The following is an 11,094-nucleotide window of genomic DNA, read 5'->3' on the forward strand; positions in this document are numbered from 1 at the left end:
CTAAAACATTCAAAGGAAGATAAAGGTATGATGTCATAATAATCCTCATGTTTATACTCACCTGTCCAAAAGTTTCCATAAGCTCCTCACTGACTGTAAAAATCAATTTTGCTCCCTGGAGTTTCCTCCTACCTATTTTCATTGTAATGTTTTCATTCATGAATAATTATTATGATATCACTAATAAAAACCAAGAATCAGATATCCCGTAATCAAGGTTATAATGAGGGAAACTCTCAATATGCATAATCACTGCAAAGACTATTTAACGTAACGATTTGAAGTGCTTCTTTCTCTTCAAAAACCTCTAAAATTTAAAAGAAAACTGGTGAAAAGTATAAACCCTACTAAGCCCATTTCTGATCAAATAGCCTGTGTTATAGAACTTGCTAAGATTTTCTTTTTCTGTTATTGAGTACTATTCTTCAATTCTCTTCACTTCTTCAGTTGTACTGTCCCCTGAGTTTGAAGTATCATCAGAAGCTCCTGTTCTGAGTACTTATTCTCTAATAAGTCATGTTATTTTGAGAAGACTAGGGAGCTGTAGAAGAAGGTGACTGCTAGAAATAGGTCACTAGGGCTTTGAGGCTTATAACTAAATACTTAGTCCTGTCCTTTCTCTGCTATCTAGGTCTCCTATAATGTGAGTATCTGTCTTCTACCACACAGTGGCATTACTATGAGCTGAGCTGCACCCATCATATCCTTTCTGCCAAGATTGACTGAGACCCTCTGAAACTATAGGCAAAACCAACACACATTACTGGATAAAGGTAGTTGTTCCCACAACCAAAGACCTGAATATGATTTCTTGACCCCACATGGTAGAAGGAGAGAACTGACTCCTGGACATTGTGGGATTGTGCATATGCACACATACCTCTACCTACATGCACACAGAAGATGAAAATAAAAGTATAACCTCCCCTTCCTTAAATTGTTTCAGTTAGGTATTTTTGTCACCATAATATGAAATAACCGTCATGATTTTTAAGCTTTTATGCCCTGCTTTCAGGTTCAAATCTCTAACTGAGAAACATGAGGCTCTTCCTATGAGTTTCAAAACACATCAACGAAATCAAAAGTATTATGGTCCACTGGCTATTATGTGATAGTGATATTATGTTGTAGACACTGTTAAAGGAAGAAACAACTCACCCAAGATTGATTCCACACAGTCTTGCTTTAAATTGCTCCTAATAATCTGTTTCCCCACCCATAGTGACGACCCCTAACAGTGACTATCGCGGAACTGAAAGCTGTTCTTCTATATGGTAAGGGTCTGAAAGTGCCTTAGAACTATTTGACCAGTTCTTTCTTTCTTTCTTCCTTCCTTCCTTCCTTCCTTCCTTTCTTTCTTTCTTTCTTTCTTTCTTTCTTTCTTTCTTTCTTTCTTTTCTTTTCTTTCTTTCTTCCCTCTTTTTTTTTATTAAAATTGTTTTAATGGGTCTCAAAATTCTGTGATAGATTTTTGGTCAAGTTGTTTCCATTTAAAAAGTACTGATTTTGGAAACTAGTAACTTAAAACTGCCACACACACACACACACACACACACACACACACACACACACACACACACACACACACGGTCCACAAGACATTCTTTCCTTCTGAAGGTTTTACGATGCATTGTTATCATTAACCTGTTCTTTACTATTAAACTTATATGGCCAATTGAGACAAACAGTTCTGAGACCATTCTTCCACCACTGATTAAGACTGTGGTAGTAGGTGTTAGGGATAATATTTAGTCTTCTGAGCTTTCTGGGTAGACTTGGTGACTTTACCAGATCCAGCAGCAGCTTTCTTGTCCACAGCTTTGATGCCACCCACAGCAACTGTCTGCCTCCTGTCACAAACAGCAAAACCAAGTGCAGGATAGTCAGAGAAGCTCTCAACACACATAGGCTTGCTAGAGACCATATCAACAATGACAGTATCACCAGACTTCAAGAATTTGGGGTCATTTTCTAGCTTCTTACCAGACGACAATCAATCTTTCTTTAGCTTCGCAAACTTGCATGCTATGTGGGATGAGTGACAATCCAGAACAGAAGCATAGCCAACACTAATTTGGCCTGGATGGTTCAGGATAATCACCTGAGCAGTGAAGCCAGCTGCTTCCATCAGTTTTACTGTCACCAGCAACATTGCCAAGTCCAAGCTCTTTGACAGACATGTTCTTGAAATTGAAGCCCACATTGTTTTCAGAAAGAGCTTCACTGAAAGCTTCATAGTGCATTTCAACAGACTTGACTTCAATTGTTACATTGGCTGTGGCAAAGGTAACCATCATGCCAGGTTTGGGAACACCAGTTTCCACTTGGCCCACGGAGACAGTGCCAAAACCCCGATTTTATAGACATCCTGTAGGGGCAGTCACAGAAGTTTGTAATTTGGACGAGTTGGTGGCAGGACATAATCCAAAGCTTCCAGCAGTGTGGTGCCGCTGGCACTTCCATCTTTGCAGGTGACTTTACATCCCTTGAACCATGGCATATTAGCACTTGGCTCCAGCATCTTGTCACCATTTCAACCAGAAACTAGTACAAATGTTACTGTGTCAGGGTTGCAGCTAATTTTCTTTTTTTTTTTCTTTTTTTTTTTTTATTATAACCAAGATTCTTTATTATTTGGTGGATTGTGGATGTTATTTATAAACATATTTTTTTAAACGATTTTATTTTTCAAAACAAAGATAGATGTAAAGATTTTAAACATTTTTTGCTTAAAATTATACATTTTTGTCAGTACTGTTTTTTCAGACATTAAAATAAATTTTACATAAAACCATGTGAATATGTTTTTTAGTCGGTACTTGATTTTTTTTCAAGGGCTTGACAGTATGCATTGAAAACGTACTAGTTGCAATAAGCGTAAAGTACATGCAAAACAAAACGCAACATGGAAATAGTCAAAGTCTTCTTGTTTTGTGAATATATGTATAGTTTTTGTTTTCTTTATTTCTTGGACTTCATACAGTCTGTGAGTTGTTTCTGGGGGAGTGCAAGCCTCTGGGGTTAGCATCCCACTATCAGTGACTGCATATTATGTCTGTTCTTTTGTGACTGGGTTATCTCACTCAGGATGATCTTCTCTAGATGCAGCCATTTTCTTAAGAATTTGGTTAAGTCATTGTTTCTGGTGGCTGAGTAGTATTCCATTGTGTATATGTACCACAATTTTTGTATCCATTCGTCTTCTGAAGGACATCTGGGTTCCTTCCAGCTTCTGGCTATTATAAATAGAGCCGCTATGAACATTGTGGTGCATATATCTTTGTTGTGTATTAAACTGTCTCTGGGGTATATGCCCAGAAGTGGAATAGCTGGGTCTTCAGGTAGTACTATATCCAATTTTCTGAGGTATCGCCAGACCGATTTCCAGAGTGGTTGTATTAGCTTGCAACCCCACCAACAGTGGAGAAGTGTTCCTCTTTATCGGCAGCCTCGCCAGCATCTGCTGTCATCTGAGTTTTGGATCTTGGCCAATCTGACTGGAGTGAGGTGGAATCTTAGGGTTGTTTTGATTTGCATTTCCCTGATGGCTAAGGATGTCGAGCACTTCCTCAGATGTTTTTCGGCCATTCGGTGTTCCTCAACTGAAAAAGATTTGTTTAGCTCTGTACCCCATTTTTTAATAGGGTTATTTGATTCTCTGGTGTCGAGCTTTTTGAGTTCCTTGTACACCTTAGATATTAGGCCTCTATCTGATGTGGTGTTGGTAAAGATCTTTTCCCATTCTGTTGGTTGCCGTTTTGTTTTCTTGACGATGTCCTTAGCCTTACAGAAACTTTGCAATCTCATTAAGTCCCATTTGTTAATCTTTGACCTTAGAGCTTGAGCCATTGGTGTTTTGTTTAGGAAATTTTCTCCTGTGCCTATGTGTTCTAAGGTTTTCCCTACTTTCTCATCTAATAATTCCAGTGTATCAGGTTTAATGTGGAGATCTTTAATCCACTTACACTTGAGCTTTGTACAAGGAGATAAGAACGGGTCTATTTTCATTATTTTGCATGTTGAGTGCCAGTTGGACCAGCACCATTTGTTGAATAGGCTGTCCTTTTTCCATTGAATGTTTACTGCTCTTTTGTCAAAAATCAAGTGACCATATACATGAGGGCTCATTTCTGAATCTTCTATTCTATTCCATTGATCCACTTGCCTATTTCTGTACCAGTACCATGCAGTTTTCAGCACAATTGCCTTGTAATATAGCTTGAGGTCAGGGATAGTGATTTCCGCAGATGTTTTTTTTTGTTGTTGAGGATGGATTTCGCTATTCTAGGTCTTTTGTTATTCCAGATGAAATTGCACATTGATCTTTCCAATTCCATGAAGAACTGGGTTGGAATTTTGATGGGGATTGCATTGAATCTGTAGATTGCTTTTGGTAGGATGGCCATTTTTAAGATGTTGATCTTTCCAATCCATGAGCATGGGAGATCTTTCCATTTTCTGAGATCCTCCTCAATTTCTTTCTTTAGAGGTTTGAAGTTCTTGTCATACAGGTCCTTCACTTGCTTAGTTAGAGTCACACCAAGGTATTTCATAGTTTTTGTAACTATTGTGAAGGGTACCTTTTCCCCAATTTCTTTCTCCACATGTTTGTTTTTTGAGTATAGGAATGCTACTGATTTGTTTGAGTTAATTTTGTATCCGGCCACTTTGCTGAACTTGTTTATCAGCTGTAGGAGTTCTCTGGTGGAATTTTTGGGGTCACTCAAGTACACTATCATGTCATCGGCAAAGAGTGATGTTTTTATCTCTTCCTTTCCGATTTGTATCCCCTTGATCTCCTTTTGCTGTCTAATTGCTCCAGCCAGGACTTCCAGTACTATGTTGAATAGGTAGGGAGAGAGTGGGCAGCCTTGTCGAGTCCCTGATTTTAGTGGGATTGCTTCAAGTTTCTCGCCATTAAGTTTGATGTTGGCTGTTGGTTTGCTGTATATTGCTTTTATTATGTTTAAATATAGGCCTTGGATTCCTGTTCTTTCCAGGACTTTTAACATGAAGGGGTGTTGGATTTTGTCGAATGCTTTCTCAGCGTCTAGTGAGATGACCATGTGATTTTGGTCTTTAAGTTTGTTTATATGGTGGATTACATTGATGGATTTCCTTATGTTAAACCATCCCTGCATCCCAGGGATGAAGCCTACTTGGTCATGATGAATGATGGTTTTGATGTGTTCTTGGATTTGGTTTGCAAGGATTTTGTTGAGTATTTTTGCATCAATGTTCATAAGTGAGATTGGTCTGAAGTTCTCTTTCCTTGTAGGATCTTTGTGTGGCTTAGGTACGAGGGTTATTGTAGCCTCAAAAAATGAGTTGGGTAATATTCCATCTGATTCTATCTTTAGGAATAGCTTGGTGAATATTGGTGTTATATCCCCAATAAATGTCTGATAAAATTCTGCACTGAACCCGTCTGGACCTGGGCTTTTTTTGGTTGGGAGGCTTTTGATGACTTCTTCTATTTCTTTAGGTGTTATAGGGTTATTTAGATGGTTTACTTGGTCCTGGTTCAACTTTGGTACCTTGTATCTGTCTAGGAATTCGTCCATTTCCTCCAGATTTTCCAATTTTGTGGAGTATAAGTTTTTGTAGTAGGATCTGATGATTTCTTGAATTTCCTTAGTTTCAGTTGTTATGTCACCACTTTCCTTTCTGATTTTGTTAATTTGGATACTCTCTCTTTGCCCTTTAGTTAGTCTGGCTAGGGGTTTATCAATCTTCTTGATTTTCTCAAAGAACCAACTCTTTGTTTTGTTGATTTTTTCAATGGTTTTTTTTGTTTCTATTTGGTCTATTTCTGCCCTAATTTTGATTATTTCTTGCCGTCTACTCTTTTTGGGTAAATCTGCTTCCTTTTGTTCTAGGGCTTTTAGCTGTGCTGTCAGGTTGCTGATGTGAGCTCTCTCCAGTTTCTTCTTGGAAGTACTTAGAGCAATGAGTTTTCCTCTCAATACTGCTTTCATTGCATCCCATAGGTTTGGGTATGTTGTGTTTTCGTTTTCGTTGAATTCTAGAAAATCCTTAGTTTCTTTCTTTATTTCTTCTTTGACCCTGCTATCCTTTAGCAGAGTGTTGTTTAGTTTCCATGTGTATGTGGGCATTTTGTTGTCTTTGTTGTTGTTAAAGACCAGCCGTAGACCATGGTGATCTGAGAGGATGCATGGGAGTATTTCAATCTTCTTATATTGATGAAGGCTCGTTCTGTGTCCAATTATGTGGTCAATTTTCGAGATGGTGCCATGGGGTGGTGAGAAGAAGGTGTATTCTTTTACTTTAGGATAGTATGTTCTGTATATATCTATTAATTCTAGTTGGTTCAAAGTCTCTGCTAGTTTTGCAGTGTCCTTGTTCAGTTTTTGTTTCCCTGATCTGTCCATTGGTGAGAGTGGGGTGTTAAAGTCTCCCACTATTATTGTGTGGGGTGAAATGTATTTTTTGAGCTTTAGTAGAGTTTCTTTTATGAATGTGGGTGATTTTTTATTTGGAGCATATATGTTAAGGATTGAGAGTTCCTCCTGACAGATTTCCCCGGTAATGAGTAAAAAGTGTCCTTCTTTATCTTTTTTGATAACTTTTGGTTGGAAATTTACTTTATTCGATATTAGAATAGCCACTCCAGCTTTCTTCTTGGAGCTGTTTGCTTGGAAGTTTTTTTCCCACCCTTTTACTGTGAGATAGTGTCTGTCTCTGTCTCTGAGATGAGTTTCCTGTATGCAGCAAAAGGCTGGATTTTGTTTATGTATCCAGTCTGATAGTCTGTGTCTCTTTATTGGGGAGTTGAGCCCATTTATGTTAATAGATATCAAGGAATAATTGTTTCTGTATCCTGCCATTTTTGCTTTTTTGGGTTGAGTTGTGTCCGTGTTTTTTTTCTTTTTTTAGTTTTCTTGTTTAGGAGTTTTCTTGTTTTTACTAGGCTGTATTTTCCCTCCTTGTATTGGGTTTTCCACCTGTAATTCGTTGTAGTGCTGGGTTTGTGGTCATATATTGTGTGAATTTTGATTTGTCTTGAAATATCTTTGTCTTTCCATCGATGGTGATTGATAGTTTTGCTGGGTATAGCAGCTTGGGCTGGCACTTGTGCTCTCTTAAGGAGTGCATGATGTCTGTCCAGGCTCTTCTAGCTTTCATAGTCTCTGTTGAGAAATCGGGTGTGAGTCTGATTGGTCTGCCTTTATAAGTTACCTGACCTTTTTCCCTTACTGCTTTTAGTATTCTTTCTTTACTTTGGGCACTTGATGTTTTTACTATTATGTGTCGGGAGGTATTTCTTTTCTGGTCCAACCTATTTGGAGTTCTGAAGGCTTCTTTTATGCTCGTGGTCATCTCATTCTTGAGGGTAGGGAAGTTTTCTTCTATGATTTTGTTGAAGATATTTACTGTGCCTCTTAGTTGATACTCTTCTCCCTCTTCTATTCCTATTATCCTTAGGTTCGGTCTTCTCATTGTGTCTTGTATTTCCTGGACATTTTGGGTTAGGAGCTTTTTGTTTTTTGCATCTTCTCTGGCTGTTTTGTCTATGTTTGCAATGTTGTCTTCTGCCCCCGAGATTCTCTCCTCCATCTCTTGTAATCTGTTGGAAATGCTTGCTTCTGTGACTCCTGATTTCTTTTTTTGGTGTTCTGACTCTAGGGTTATCTCTTTTAGCGCTTTCTTTATTGTGTCAATTTCTGTTTTAATTTCCCTCTTCCATTCCTTTATTTCCTTGGTTCTGTTTTCGTCTCGTTCTTTGAGTTCTTTGAGTGTTTTTCTTGTTTCTTCTTTAAAAGCTTCTGAATCTTTTTGCTTTTCCTCCCTTTCTTGTTTAAGTAACTTTATCAGCGTCTTGAGGCATGTTTTCAGGTCTGTGTCTTCTTTCTCTGGAGTGTTTGGAATTCCTATGTTTGCTACTATCGGAGAGCTGGGTTCTGGTGTTGCTAGATTGTCTTGGTTTCCTTGGGATATACTCTTTCTCTTTCCTCTTGCCATTTTGTTGTCAGTGATATGTTCTTGCCTTTCCCTTGTATCTGGTCTGTGTCCCTGGTACACTTTCCGTGTGCACTCCTCAGAGATCTCTCTACTCCCCAGCAGCCCAGGTCCCGAGTGGCAGCTGGGCCAGGCTCTGCTCTGCGTACTGAAGTCACCTCCAGGTGGGAACAGATGTTCCTAAGATTTGTTCCTGGTCACAGTTGCTCAGCCTGTACAAGCCGCCTTTCCGGCTGGTGGTTGGGCCAGGCTCTGCTCTGCTACCTGAAGTCGTCTCCGGGTGGGAACAGAAGTTCCTAAGATCTGTTCACGGTTACTGGATCGGGGAGGACAGGGAAGGTCAGGGCAGGGGGTGCCCTTTCCGTGTGCACTCCGCAGAGATCCCTCTGCTCCCCCGCAGCCTAGGTCTCCCACTCACCAGTTGCTCAGCCTGTACGAGCCGCCTTTCTGGCTGGAGCCGCCTTTCCGGCTGGTGGTTGGGCCAGGCTCTGCTCTGCGACCTGAAGTCCTCTCCGGGTGGGAACAGAAGTTCCTAAGATCTGTTCCAGGTCTCAGTAGCTCAGCCTGTACGAGCCGCCTTTCTGGCTGGAGCCGCCTTTCCCGCAGCTAATTTTCTTAATGTAGATGCTGACTTCCTTAAAGATTTCCTAGTATCTCTTCTGACATTATGTTGGCTTGGAGGAATCAATTTTGTTGACACCAACAATTAGCAAGCCAAAAGAGCATGCTCACTGGTTTGCTCCTTCTTGGAGATACTAGCGTCGAATTTGCCAACACCAGCAGGTTCTTGCCAATAAGCACTACTTGGCATCATCAATAGTGCTTGGGTTTAGTGGATGCATATGGGTGGATCCCCAGGTGAGTCAGTCTCTGGATGATCTTTTCTCCAATCTTTGCTCTATATTTGTCCCTTTTCTCCCATGAAGCTTTTTTTCTTCCTTCTAAGTACTGAGGCATCCACTTTCTGGTCTTCCTTCTCTTTGACCTACATAAGTTCTGTGGATGTTTTCTTGGGTATTCCAAGCTTTTTGGGCTAGTACCTGCTTATAAGTGAGCACATACCATGAGTGGTTTTTTTTTTTTTTTTTTTTTTTTTTTTTTTTTTTTTTTTTTTACTGTGTTACCTCACTCAGGATGATAGCATCTAGTTCAATCCATGAAGTCATTGTTTTTAATAGCTGAGTAGTACTCCATCGTGTATACATACCACATTTTCTGTATGCACTCCTCTGTTGGAGGACATCTGGGTTCTTTCCAGCTTCTGGCTATTATAAATAAGGCAGCTATGAACATGATGGAGCATGTGTTCTTGTTAGATGTTGGAGCTTCTTTTAGGTATATGCACAGGAGTGGTATAACCGAGTCCTCAGGTACGACTCTGTCCAATTCTCTGAGGAAGCACCAGACTGGTTGTACCAGCTTACAACCCCACCAACAGTGGAGGAGTGTTCCTCTTTCTCCACATTTTTTCTAGCATCTGCTGTGACCTGAGTTTTTGATCTGAGCCATTCTAACTGGTGTGAGGTGAAATCTTAGGGTTGTTTTGATTTGTGTTTCTCTGATGACTAGGGATGTTGAGCATTTCTTTAGGTGCTTCTCAGCCATTCAATATTCATCAGGTGAGAAGTATTTACTTAGCTATGTACTCAATTTTTCAATAGGATTATTTGTTCTCTGGAGTCTAATTTCTTGATTTCTTTGTGTATATTGGATACTAGCCCTTAATCAGATGTAGGATTTTTTTCCAATCTGTTGGTTTCCATTTGTCCTTTTGAGAGTGTCTTTTGCCTTACAGAAGCTTTTCAACATCATGAGGTTCCATATGTCAATTCTTGATCTTAGAGTATAAGCCATTGGGCTTCTGTGCTAGAAAATTTCTCCAGTGCCTATGTATTCTAAGCTTTTCCCCACATTCTCTTCTATTAATTTCAGTGAGCCTTGTTTTATGTGGGTGTTTTTGATCTACTTGTACATAAGCATTGTATAAGGAGGTAAGAATGAATTAATTTGCATTCTTTTGCATGCTGACTGCCAATTGGACCAGCATCATTTGTTGAAGATGCTCTCCTCATTCCAGTAAATGTTTCTAGCTTCTTTGTCAGAGATCAAGTGACCATAGGTATATGGGTTCATTTCTGAGTCTTTGATTCTATTCCATTGATCTACCTGCCAGTCTCTGTACCAATAACAAGCAGTTTCTATCACAATTGATCTGTAATAACATCTTGAGGTTAGGGACGATGACTCCCCCAAAAGATTTTTTTTATTGTTGAGAATAGTTTTTGCTCTTCTGGGATTTTATTATTCGAATTAAGTCTGCAAATTGCTTTTTCCAACTCTGTGAAGAATTCAGTTGGAATTTTTATGTGGATTGTGTGAATTTTTAGGTTGCCTTAGGCATGATGGCCATTTTTACTATGTTGATTCTTCCAATCCATGAGCATGGGAAATCTTTCCACCTTCTGAGATCTTCAATTTTCTTCTTCAGAGACTTGAAGTCCTTGTCACTTACTTTGTAAGAGTCACCCCAAGATATTTTATATTCTTTGTGACTATTGTGAAGTCAATTATCTAATTTCTTTTTCAGCCTGTTTATCTTTTGAGCAGAGAAAGGCTACTGACTTGTTTGAGTTAATTTTATATCTAGTCTCTTTGCTGAAATTGTTTATCAGCTGCAAAATGTCTCTGGTAGATTTTTTTGGGGTCATTTAAGTATACTATCACTTTATCTACAAATAGTGATATTTTGACTTTTTCCTTTCCAATTTATATCCCTTTGATCTCTTTGCTGTCTGATTGCTCTGGCTAGTATTTCCAGTACTATGTTGAATAGGTAGTGGACATCCTTGTCTAGTACCTGATTTTAGTGGGATTGCTTCAAGTTTCTCATCATTTACTTTGAAGTTGGCTACTGGTTTGCTGTATATTGCTCTTACTATGTTTTAGTATGAACTTTGAATTCCTGATCTTTCCAAGACTTTTAACATGAAGGGGTGGTAAATTTTGTCAAATGATTTCTCAGCATTTGGAGAGATGGTCATGTGGTTTTTTTCAATGAGTTTGTTTATATAGTGGATTACATTGATGGATTTCTGTATATTGAACCATCCTTGC

At 39.1% G+C, this 11,094-nt stretch overlaps 1 pseudogene across 1 annotated transcript; it reads right to left on the bottom strand.

Annotated features, from left to right (window-relative positions):
- Positions 1-236: 236 nt before the first annotated feature.
- LOC308432620 (elongation factor 1-alpha 1-like) lies at positions 237-9,146 on the bottom strand (annotated as a pseudogene). The gene is made up of 3 exons: positions 9,105-9,146; positions 1,589-2,596; positions 237-307 (listed from the first exon to the last, which is right to left on the bottom strand). The product of its transcript is annotated as an elongation factor 1-alpha 1-like (transcript).
- Positions 9,147-11,094: the final 1,948 nt, after the last annotated feature.

This window comes from Micromys minutus (assembly GCF_963924665.1).
Source record: "Micromys minutus genome assembly, chromosome: 18".
Lineage (NCBI taxonomy): Eukaryota > Metazoa > Chordata > Mammalia > Rodentia > Muridae > Micromys > Micromys minutus.